This window comes from Bos taurus, chromosome 24 (genome assembly GCF_002263795.3).
Source record: "Bos taurus isolate L1 Dominette 01449 registration number 42190680 breed Hereford chromosome 24, ARS-UCD2.0, whole genome shotgun sequence".
NCBI classification, from domain to species: Eukaryota; Metazoa; Chordata; class Mammalia; order Artiodactyla; family Bovidae; genus Bos; species Bos taurus.
Window position 1 is genome coordinate 23,575,341 of NC_037351.1, and position 13,037 is coordinate 23,588,377.

General features: G+C 37.5%; 1 protein-coding gene across 5 annotated transcripts in view; it reads right to left on the minus strand.

Annotated features, from left to right (window-relative positions):
- ASXL3 (ASXL transcriptional regulator 3) overlaps positions 1-13,037 on the minus strand; it is a 196,951-nt gene that overhangs the window by 131,057 nt on the left and 52,857 nt on the right. The gene's annotated exons all lie outside the window — the stretch shown is intronic.

Here is a 13,037-nt window from a genome sequence, read left to right on the forward strand (position 1 = left end):
GGCTCCTCTGTCCACAGGATTCTCTAGGCAAGAATACTGGAGTGGGTTGCCACGTCCTTCTCCGCAATGGACATAAGTTTGAGCAAACTCCAGGAGACAGTGCAGGACTGGGAAGCCTAGCATGCTGCAGTCCATGAGGTCACAAAGAGTCAGACACAACTTAGCAACTGAACAACAATTATGATAACTACTATGCCCCAAAATAACCAACATCTAGAGACACAAAGGATGGCAAATGGAAAGAAATTAAATATTCTGTAGTTTAAAGAACTTACTCAGGTAAAATTTTGTTTAATTTCATTTTTGTTTCACTAGCAAAAATAAGTGAAGATATGCAAGTGTATATATTCCTTTCCCACAGCCTTTCTTTCACATGTGATTAATACTGAAAATAACTTACTCAGTAGAGAGAAAAGATGCTAAAAATATCTATTATTATAGATGCCATTTATTTAGCATCTCTAATGTGACTGGGCTTTCACACTATTATTTATATTCCTTACAGTCCCCATAAAATGTAAGCATGATCCCTAGTTTTACAGATGTAACCGAGGCTGAGAGGTTAAGACTCAGAGTGTAGTCAAATAACAACTAAGTGATTCAGCTGAAATCCAAATTCTACTCTGATTCCAACACCCATGCTCTTTTGACTACCCCCAATTCTCTGTCTGTAGAGTTGTTTCTTCCACTTAACTAACCTTGGATACCACAAGTGAATATATAACACTTGAGGGAAACACATAAAGGAAAGCCAGATGCCAGAAAAGAATAAGATGTTGGCTTCATCTTCATTTAATATTGTCTGTAACATTGACTCCCCTAGGGTAAATTCCAAATAATATAATGAAAGAACCAGGTTACAGAAGATGACATTGTTGGTTGTCTTGTTCAGGTAATGCTACCCTATGAAAATGAAGGAAGAAAGACCTCTGAGAGAATATGGTTAAGAATTCAGAACCATAATTGAGATGCCTCTTTGCAGAACTAGATCATTAAAGAATAACACAATCCATTAGTTGAATAAATATTTATTGAGCACATTATATATGTGAAGCTAATCTTGAAATAAATTTGCACTCTTGACAGTGCTTTGCACAGAACAGAAATGTAGGCTGGGCTGAACTGAATTCTCTGAATACATATGAAATGACAAGGGATTCAGGAGAAAAGAGCCTTGAAGCATGTGTCACAAAATGGAGAAAACCATTTGGAATTTAGATGTTATCCCTAATTTATTCTAAGGAGGCAATCATTTGTGGATTTATTCTATCACCAACTCCAGCGCAGAGGCAGCCAACCCATGGTCTTCGATGGCTCTTCAGGACTTTATACTATTTCCCTACAATTGTAGTCTCAGAGTATTTTCACTTAAGCCAAAAAAAAAAAAAAAACCATATAAAATAAAACAATGGATTTCATATATTAAAGAACAGCAGTGTAAGCACAATTGGTATGATAAAACAGGTTTGTATCGAAATGTTAATTTCTGTATTCTACTTGTAGCTACTCATACTCACACTCTCTCATTTTGTTGGTAATGGCCAATACCACAGCATTTCTGAATGTGTGCTCTAGAATGTTAGTTCCAAGTGTTCCTCAAAAAAACTGTCAAAGGAGTTTCACAAAAAAATGCATCCTCCTCTTGCAAACTCAGCAAATACATTAACAGTGTACACTAAAATCTCTGAAAAATCTTACATTAACTCCAGAAACCTCCTTAACTCAGTGTTTCCTAAGCATATATAATTTAAAAATCTTCTCCACAATAGTATGTAGCAACATCTCTGATTATAGTATGCCAAGAAAAATACTTGAGGAAATGCTGAACTATATTTATGGTTAGGGTCATGAGGAAATAGTACCTAGTGGTCATATTCCCAGGAACATTTAATTTCATTAGCAAGATGCTTAAAAATTATTTGAAAGGTATATAAAATAGTTGTTTCTCTGTGAAAAAATAATGGAGTGTGATTATTTTTCCCTGTGTAGACTTACAAAATTGAAAAGCATCCAGGTACTTTAAACAGCATTGAAAAATTTACAAACAGTATCCATATATAAATGAAAATACTTTATATTTGCAATATCATATTACCTAAAATGAAAGTCATCATATTCATCTCTCCCAGTGGAGAGCTTCCTCCTGACTATTTCTCTCATTCAATGAGTAAGGTCTTCCTCTTCATCACCCAGAAACGAAGCATTTCTTAGACTATTAGAATTATTCTGCCTCAACAAAGTTCATCTTTCAATTTACATTTTTTACTTCCTCACATCCTAATTCAAACAATCTTTACATCACAAGAGGACAGTTTTAGAAACCCTAGCCCTACCCCTGCCTTCAATGTCTGCCTGCTGCAATTCCATCTACCCACTGGTGCCAGGGCCATGTTCCTATTTAAAAGACAAAAACAAATAAAACGTTGCTCAGGCTTCAGGCCTTGACATACACCAGACTGACTGACTGCTTCTTTACAATCAGTACTTTTCACTCCCTACCACAGGAAGCATAGAGTCATTAGGATCCTCTATGGTAGGATCGGCAACTCCTTCATCTCCACCTTCCCCAACTCTCAGGTTACTCCCCAACCCCGAGACTATCCTCTAATCTGATGCAGTTCAGTAAACCATGTGCCTCTGCAGTTTCCCATCTCTCTGTTTTGGCTCCTCCGGCATCCTCTGCCTGGAAATGCATCCCACTCTTTGCTCCATTTATCACTCAAAATAAAATGTTTAGCTACCACCTGTATGGTGACGTCTTCCGTGATACCAGGGTGTCTCCCTCACTGTACAACAGTCTCAGCACCTTGCATATCCCTCACATTTTCTTCTCATTACAACCGTTTATGCGTCTAACTCTCCTGCCCTTAAAACTTCCAAGTTTGGGAATGCCACGGGGGACAGACACATATTTATCTATCTTTTATTATTTGACAAGCAATCCCAAGGTACTCAGAAGGTGTTTGTTGAAATGAACGTAATCATTGCTATAAAAACTGTTGCAATCATGGATCTGTGGACACAACAACCGCACACTGAATATCCTCTATAGTCTATTTAAACTCCTGACTACAATCATGTGTGTCAAACAGCCAACATATCACACAGGCTATGTAGTAGCCATAGTATATTTGCACGCTCTGCATTCCTTTCTCCTAGGAACTTTCCTTACTTTAGTTTAGCCATCACTGAAATGGTTCTGACTTCATCAGAAAGGCTAGCCTTGGTAACTATCTGGCCAGATGGTAGGAGTTTGAGTATCTTTGGGGAAGCATATAGAAATAAAGGGAATGAGCATACATTGTTTTCAGTAGAAACATAAGCTGTAAAGGGACAAAAAACATATTAGCTAGGGACTACCTTCGCCTCAACAAGGAGGGAGCCTACCAAGAACAAAACTAACCACAGTCAAGCAGAGCAAAACAGAGGAAGAAAACATGGGGCATCACTTGGACTCCTGCATCATCTAGTCATGTTGAAGGTCAACTGGATGTCCACGTTAAATAACCCAACAAATCCCCTGCTTATTTTATTGTTGACACTTGGATAACTGAGAGGCTGACCTCATTTTTCTAAGCCTCAACGTGTTCCTCGGTAAAATGATGAGTTTAAAATAGGTGATGATGATTCATCTGAGTCAGTTCTAATGAGGTGGATAAACCTACAGCCTAGTATACAGAGTGAAGTAAGTCAGAAAGAAAAACACAAACAGTATATTAATGCATATATAATGGAATCCAGAAGGATGGTACTGACAAATCTGTTCACAGAACAGCAACGGAGATGCAGACACAGAGAACAGACATATGGCCAAGGGTGGGGAGAAGAGGCAGAGGGTGAGATAAATGGAGAGAGCAGCATGGATGCAGGAATGTGAAAGTTGCTCAGTTGTGTCCAACTCTTAGCAACCCCATGGACTGACTATACAGTCCATGGAATTCTCCAGGCCAGAATACTGAAATGGGTAGCCTTTCTCTTCTCCAGGGGATCCTTCCAACCCAAGGATTGAACCCAGGTCTCCCGCATTGCACGTGGATTCTTAAGCAGCTGAGCCATAAGGGAAGCCCAAGTGAGCAGCCTATCCCTTCTCCAGCAGATCTTCCCAACCCAGGAATTGAACTGGGGTCTCCTGCATTGCAGGTGCATTCTTTACCAGCTGAGCCACAGAGGAAGCCTGCATGGATGCACATACACTAATATATGTAAATATATGGCCAATGGCAACTTGCTGGATGACTCAGGGAACACCAACTGGGCTCTGTAATAACCTAGAGGGTTGGCAATGGGTGAGAGGTAGGAGGGAGATTCAAGAGGGAGGGGACGTATGTACACATATGGTTAATTCATGTTGATGTATGACAGAAACCAAACCAGTACTGTAAACCAATCATCAATCAATTAAAATTAAATAAATATTTTTAAAAATATGTGATGAGTTTTAAATAGCTTTAAGATGAAAGTTCTACTAATATCTTTCTGGTTAAGGCTTCAAGGGCAATTACAAATGGTTGGACAATTGGCATGTCGTTCATTTTAGCCACGCCACCTGTCTCTTCGCCTCTCTTCCTACTCATTTGTCAAAGAAGGCTCCCATTCACCTCCTAAAAACTTCTAATCAACTCTTTAGTCTGTAGAAATGGTTTCTCAACTTCTATAGGCATCACAGCCTGTCCTGTGACTGTAGCATTTAGTTCTGGGCTATCTAATATCTCATGACTCAAAGGCAATAAGTGCCTTAGGACGCTGGCTTCATCAAGACTCTTTGTGTCCCCCTCATAAGGGCCCTGTCAGACTTGGATGCTCAGAAAACATTCAGGGACTGGTGATAAGCTTAACATTTCATAATCTACAGAACAGAACAAAATTTGAAGCATGGCAATACCAGAAATTGGCTGAGGAGATTCAGAAATAGGAACTATGAAATACCCTAGTGAGAATATAAACTGACACAGCCAGTTTGAAAAGACATCTGGCAATATCTAGAGGGAAAACAAAACAAAACAGGTGTGCATGCTTTGCAAATCAGCAATCTCACTTTTTGGTACAGTCCCTAGAAAAACTCAACTCACACAGTCCTTAATTTTTTTAGGAGAAAAAAAAAACTGTCAGTAAATTAAATGTTCACCAGAACATAATAACCATAGACATAGATACACGTAATCTATATGTACACAGTGAAATTATAAAATTCTGAGCCACAATGGTATACAGCAAACATATAACAAAGATTAACTCTGAGTAAAAAAGGAAATCAAAGGAACTCCAGCTTCTTCTGCCAGACTTTATTTAAAAGAAATCCAAAGCAAATATGACAATACGTCTACAACTGTTAATTCCAGCCGGTGCTTGTTGATCTATGATATTTTGCTATATTTTCAAAATTTTTCAGAACAGAAAAAATAAAGACTATTGATAATTTTGTTCTTTAATGCACAGTTTATCTTCTCTCCAATTCTATTCGATCTTTCTCCCTATTTCAGCTTATATTAAGGTTTAAGCATTTTCCCCATGTAAATCCATATATACACAGAAATTATATGGAAGTGTAAAGGTACATCATTATACAGACTAAAAGTAATAAGCCACTCTCAACTTCTCCCAGCGACACCCATTGCTTCTGAAATAATGACTATTAATGATGTACCATGTTTTTTTTTCTCCCAGAGCTTTTCCTATTTTTATTCAGATATATGTGTAGATTCAATTCTATGCTTTTGTATTTTAAATTATTTTCAACAGAAGTGAGGGCTGTTATTGCATACCAGTAGATGCATGCTTTTTTACTTAATAACCTTAATGATAAAGTTTCCCATAGACTATATTTTTTGTTCTGAATGTTGCACAGACTATTAAATGCTCTTAATAATCATGCAATGTTCCCACTGTCCTATAGAGTAGATAAGCTGTACAGTGATTTTTAAACTTCTTTATTATTTAACATGTAGCTTGCATCTGATTTTACCCATTAAAACAGTGCTGCAATGAAGAACCAATATATATGCCTCCTTGCATATGTGCTATAGATTGAACGCTTGTGTTCTCCCCAGATTCATATGTTGAAACCTAATCCCCAGTGTGATGCTACTTGAAGGTGGGGGCCTTTGGGAAGTGATCATATCACGAAGATGGAGCCATAGCCCATGGTATCAGTGTTGTTATGAAAGAGACTGTCCACGGGATTTCCCAGGCAAGAATATTCGAGCGGGTAGCCACTCTCTTCTCTAGGGGATGTTCCCATCCCAGGGATCAAACCTGGGTCTCCGGTCTGGCAGGCAGATTCTTTACCAGGGCCACCAGGGAAGTATAGCAGCCTGAACAGACTAAGACAGTAGGTATAATATAACTATTCCTCTAGGATAGAGTCCAAACAGTAGAATTACTACATCAAAAAAGCATTTTAAAAAATGTTGATAGCTATTTCCAAATTACTTTCCCCACCCGAGTCAAGGGTGGACAGTATGAATCTTTACATTTTTGCTAATCTAATCAAATGGAGGTAAAGTGGTCATTCCAGGTAGAGGGAGCAGCATGCAGGAGGCACATAGGGAAAGAACTGAACATGTCTGCAGAAAGAGAATTATTTGGTATTTTCAAACAGTGAGTGGGAGGGAGAACAGGGCTGGGATCAGATTCCAAAGGCAAGGTGCACACCATGCCAGCCGCATGACACTTTTGTGTGCTTAGGTGCTCAGTCATGTCCAACTCTTTGTGACTCCATGGACTGTAGCTTCCCAGGCTCCCCTGTCCTTGGGGATTCTCCAGGCAAGAATACTGGAGTAGGTTGCCATGCCCTCCTCCAGGGGATCTTCCCAAATCAGGGATTGAACCCAGGTCTCTTGCATTGCAGGCAGATTCTTTACTGACTGAGCCACATGGGAAACCCAAGAATAGTAGAGTGGGTAGCCTATCCCTTCCCCAGGGGATCTTTCTGACCCAGGAATCGAACTGGGGTCTCCTGCATTGCAGGTAGATTCTGTATCCGGTGAGCTACCAGGGAAGCCCATGCATGACTTTTATACCTCAGTTTAAACTCTATGGCGAGGAGTTTAGACTCCATGCAGGACATGATGGAGAGCCCCAAGGGACTTTCAGGAAGGAAATGCCCTTGTCCTGCTGTACACATGAGGACAGATCCATAATGAGACACATCTACAAGAAGACACATCAGTGAGGAGCCTGCCGTCCTTGATTGAGGGAAGATAATCTGAGCTTCATCAAAACAATGATGGTAAGGAAGGGATGTAAAGAAAGACTCAAGAAATACACAAGAAGAAAATGAACTTACAGTTGCTGAGGAGAAGACTGGGAGGAAGGGATAGTTTGGGAGTTTGGGATGGACATCTACACACTGCTGTATATAAAATGTATAACCAGCAAGGATATACTTATAGCACAGGGAACTCCGCTAAATGTTATGTGGCAGTCTGGATGGGTGTGGAGTTTGGGGGGAGAATGGATACATGTATATATATGGCCGAGTCCCTTCAACATTTACCTGAAACAATCACAACATTGTTTGCTAATCGGCTATACCCCATTAAAATAAAAGTAAAAAATTAAGAAGAGATACAAGAGAAGAAATGTGGGGGACAAAAATCAGGAGGGCACAGAAACTGACTAGATGCGTATGATGAGGAAGCAGAAGCGGGTTAGAATTGCTTCAGGGGCTGGGGGTAAGCAGTGGTGTTATTAATTAAAATTGGTAACATAAAAGAGATGGTTTGAGGATAAATATGGTAAATTTAGTTCTGGACTCACTAACTTCAAGGTATGCAAGCATATGAAGTTCAGATACACACACGCATCACAGAGTTAATGGTGGGGTTAGAGACAGACACTGGGGGGCCATCACTTATAGATGGTATTTGGAAAGGTGAAAATTGAAAGGCACAGATGTGGAGTGATAAGAGAAAAATGACTGACTGGAGCTTATTACATTCCTAAGTCAGAAGACTACATGAGAAGGTATTTCTGAGATGAAAAACAGGAAAAAATAATCCTATGAAGAATTTCATTATAATAATATGAAACGTAACTCTAACTTGAGGATATGATTATTTTAGAAGCCAGAACAAATCTCTGTAATCACAGGTAGAAACAACCTGTGAGTAGGAAATTACCTAGAGGATCTCACCAGCAGGGACTTTTCTTTTAAATATGCTTTTTTCTTTTAACAAGTAATATAAGAACATTACTAAAATATCTGTCAACTGAAGAAAAGATGAAAAAAAATCACTAAAAAATCTCAACTCCTTATAACAACTCTGAGCATTTTACAAACTTTCTACTAGTCTATGTTTCTGGTAGGCTATTTTAAAGTTATGATGTACCTAAATGTTCAATCACCACATTTTATTTTATATTATACCCTGTCCATACTACTATACAGCCATAATAAATATATTAAGTGGTTAAAAATATTCTATCAATGTGTGTCAAGCCAGTGGTTTTCAATCTAGCCGTGCATTAAAATTTTTAGGGCAATTTTTTAAACGCAAACTCTGAGGCAATTCCAAACATCTTAAATAAACATCTCTGGGTAGAGCCAAAGCATTGGCACTCTCTTTTATGTTTTTCCAAATGATTTTACTGCACAGTCAAGTTTGCGAACAACTGATATTACTGGTGAGTGTTTAAATTATGTTCTTCATTTATAATTGAAATAGAATTGATCTGAATATTTTAGTGTATATGATATACTTTTTTTTCCTTACATTCAAGAATATTTTAAGATAGGCTTGCATAAGTGGCATTATTATTTCAGGAGATATATGTTATCTAACTACCTTTTGCAAATAATGCCAACTGGCTTTTCAAATGAGTTGTTTTAGTTTATACTCTCACCAGGAGTGAGAAAGCAAAAAGCATCATTTGGAGTCAGGGTGAAGTGCTTGTACTGATTAATTTATTAGGTAAACCAAAAGACAATCTCCAGTGGCTACTTTACCTTGCATTTCTATGATTACTAGGCAGATCAAATCTTATCTACATATTTGTTTATTCCCTGGTTTTATGCACTGTAGTTCCTCTGGTCATGACCTCTGACCACAATGTTCTAAGGTCAACACCTCTTTTTGTTTTCATAATCTCTTTAATTAATACCTCTAGCTTATATTAACTAGAAATATTAACTAAAAATATTTTCTCCATTGTCACAATGTTTTTTTGATATATTGCTGCTGCTGCTAAGTCACTTCAGTCGTGTCCGACTCCGTGTGACCCCATAGATGGGAGCCCACCAGGCTCCCCCATCCCTGGGATTCTCCAGGCAAGAACACTGGAGTGGGTACAAACACATAAAATTTGATGCAGTCACATACGTTCATCTTTTCCTTTGTTTATTGTAAAGCTTCTGTAAAGAAAGTCATTCTCCTCTCAACGTGTGTATGTGCTAAGTCACTTCAGTCATGTCCAACTCTGCAACCCCATGGACCGTAGCCTGGTAAGCTCCTCTGTCTGCAGGACTCTCCAGGCAAGAATACTGGAGTGGATTACCATGCCCTCCTCCAGGGGATCTTCCTGACCCAGGGATCGAACCCGCATCTCTTATATCTCCTGCATTGTCAGGCGGGTTCTTTACCACTAGCGCCACCTGCAAAGCCTCTTCTGTCTCAAAGGTGAATTCAAATGTTAAATCTGAATTTTTCTGTTTTTTCAGTGGTATGTCTTTTCATGTTTAAATTTTCGATCATGTCTGTTTCTTCCTCAATATAAAACATAGCTAACACATTATATGTTCCATAAACACTTTTAAGATGTATAAACATTTCCTTGTCCATTACTTCATTTCTGATTCATCCTCCTACCCCTTCTCTGCAGAAGACTCTGGTACTACTCATGGGAAATTCCTTGATCAGCAGAATGTCAAAAGAACTCAACTCAGAGTTTTGCTGGCTATGGGAAAAATTTTACCTTTAAATGTTTGATAAAGGAAATGTCTAAAAATAACTACACCAACCACTACTGTTAAGACTGGCAATCATACCACAGGACAAATGTCAATTTAACTTAGTTTTCTTCTCCCTTCCTTCCTCCCCCTCTTCTTTCTTTGACCACTTGCATTCTCAAGGCAATTTGTTCAGCAGCAGTTGTGTGGTTTGATTATAACTATTCCCATAAAAAGATATTTAATAAATTTAGCTTTCTGCTATAAAAATTTAAGTGTTATCAAATTCAAACACCATAACGACTTCAGATAGTATGAAATACACCCACAAAATTCAGACAGAATTATAAAGTAAAAACAAACTTGAGAAAGGAGAAATACAAAGATTAGTGAATTCAAGCATCTTTCCCTTCCCCAAACTTAATATTCGACACCTAAAAATACATCTAAGAATCTGGCAGTAGGCCTAAAAGAAATTTAATACACCTAGTTCTTGTTTTAATTTCACCCTCTGGGAAATATGATTCATGAGAGACATAGCTGGGAGTAGGGACTGCAGAAAAGCAACCCAAATTAAATCTCTCCCGAACAGAGACAAAGAGTAAAATAAAAGTAACAATGGCTAGGATCAATGCAAATGTAAAAAGAGAATAAATAATACTGTTTCAGACTAATGTTTGTTGAAAACTATAAAATTATACTCACATACATTATTAATAAATTCCAAAAGTAATGCTACTAATATGTTATATATGTATTACCTCTGTTTTATGGAAATAAACATCTTCCTTAGGAAAAATGCGCATTTTGATGACCCAGGGGAAGAAACGTATCTTTAGACAAAACAAGATTTCCTGTACATTATTTTATAGTAATATCAATGTTCCATCTAGGCACACAGAGACTCTCCAGACAACAACTCCAGCAACAAAATGAGAGAACAATATGTAAATACAATTGGGTGGGGTGGAAAGGAAAAGAATTCATGAGCCAATTCAAGAAAAATTATTTTAAACCTGAAACCCTGTTTAATCAACTAAATGGTAACTAAATAGTTATGAAAATATAAAGAACTATCTATGTTTACATAACAATAAATGGTCTTCTGCCTTCATTCTTCAATGTTTTTTAAAAAATAAAATTTTGGATATGATGGCTTCTGGCCATGTGGCAAACATCTTATTTAAGTAAGCACAACTACTCCAAACCACTCATTTAGTTTGAATTAATATTCTTGAGGCTTTAAATACCCACTTAAACTTTCAGGCAATAGTTCTTTGATGCACCTGCCACCTAATTTCATGAAATCAATATTTCACTTAAGCTAAGTCAGGAAATCTTAAGATGTTGAATTCAATTATGACCATTACTTCATGAGCTGCTAGTATATAAAGCATAGCATTGAAGTTGAAAATCATTACAGTTAAAGAGCTTTACCTCTTTGGAAAAGTGGGTGTTTTCTAAGGTACCATTAACATAATTAATAAGAACATATCATGTTAGGATAACAGTAACAATTTAATATTTAATATAGTGCTTTTCTATTGCCAAATGTTAGTTTATAAGCACAGAAACAATATCTCTCTGGCTATGCCTAAAATAAATCTATTGGGATGGTGGGAGGCATCTATCTACCCACAGAAAAAGGAAAACTAATAATATTGATCCAAACTTCATCCAAAGATGTAAATAAGTATTTAGTGAAACCCACATATATTACTGTTTAAGCAAAACACAATCACCACATCTTTGGTCATGTATAAGCACGATGTTATACATGAAAGGCAACAGGAAGCTGAGGTTCCACACAGAAAAGCTCACAAACACATTAAAAGGAAAAAATAAACTTTTATAAACAGTAAACACCTGGTACTGGTTTTGAACTGCTGTCCCTCCCCAGGTAAGTACTAACTACCTGACTGGCTTCCATGCACTGACTCTTCTATTTCCTCGAGTCCAAAGTGGGGAATCATTACTTCTATTTCTAAACAGAGAACGAAAAAACATCCAAAGAGATAAAATTTGAAATTCTAAACCTCTCCATCCTGTAAATGGTAAACATTTGATGATCATAAAATTGCTCCTTTTGTCACCTGACTTGTTAAGTGAGTTTTAAGAAAATTCAGGAAATATTAAAAATAAATGTTATGCCTGAGCATTCCTAGGTCTCCCATTTCCTCCTTGGTTTGTTCTAATAGGCATTCTTTTTCTTCTTTTTTATTTTCCTTCAGGACTCCTTCTTCGAGTCTAACATTTGCCTGCGACTTAACACTTGACTGTGATAGAAAGTTTGAGATTTCGAGACAGCCAAACCCAGGCTCAAGTACCAGAGCTTCCACTTAGAATTGTGTGAAGTTAGGGAATATATTTAACTTCTCTCAGCATCGATTTCCTCATCTGTAAAATGAAGAAGTAACACCCAACTTCTCAATGTTACTGTATGGATTAAATAAGCTAAAGGATAAAAACTGCCTGGCTCAATGCCTAATACTGACCGGTTACTGCATAAAAGTTTGTTTCTTGCCCTTTTGCCAAAATGACAATCAACAGACAGTTCTAATGATATTCACAGATACATACATCCGTGTTTGTTCTTTTCTGTTCTTTACCTATAATCTACTCTTAGACCTAATAAACTTCATGCATGTTCAACACTCAGCAAGCTTTTCATTACCATAAAGGGAAATAACTGAAATAATATTACATAAATAAATAGCAGCCAAGAGGAAGCACCACGTTTCTAAAGAACATATTCAAAATTGAAGAAACTCTAGTATATTCTCTCTAAAAACAAAATGCCTGAGCAGTTTAATGAGGAGCGGCAGAATTTATTAAAAAGTACAACCCAATTTGATTCTTAGTAAAACAGGGTTAGGAAAACGAAGTGCTCTCAGTGAAGGTAAAGGAAAACATTCACTGGGAAAAGTCAGCCATCACCCGCAACAATATTTATTAATATAGGCAGACTGCTTAAAAGAGCCCCAAGCGAAAGGGTGAACAAGTAGAGACTACAACTTCAGCAAGAAGGATCATGGAGATGCAGTCAGTGTTCACAGGGAAGAAGGCTCCAGATATATACCAGAAAGGAAAATAAAATATTTCTATCTGATGTTACAATGGGATTTTTGTGTGTAGATGAATTTGGAGTCAA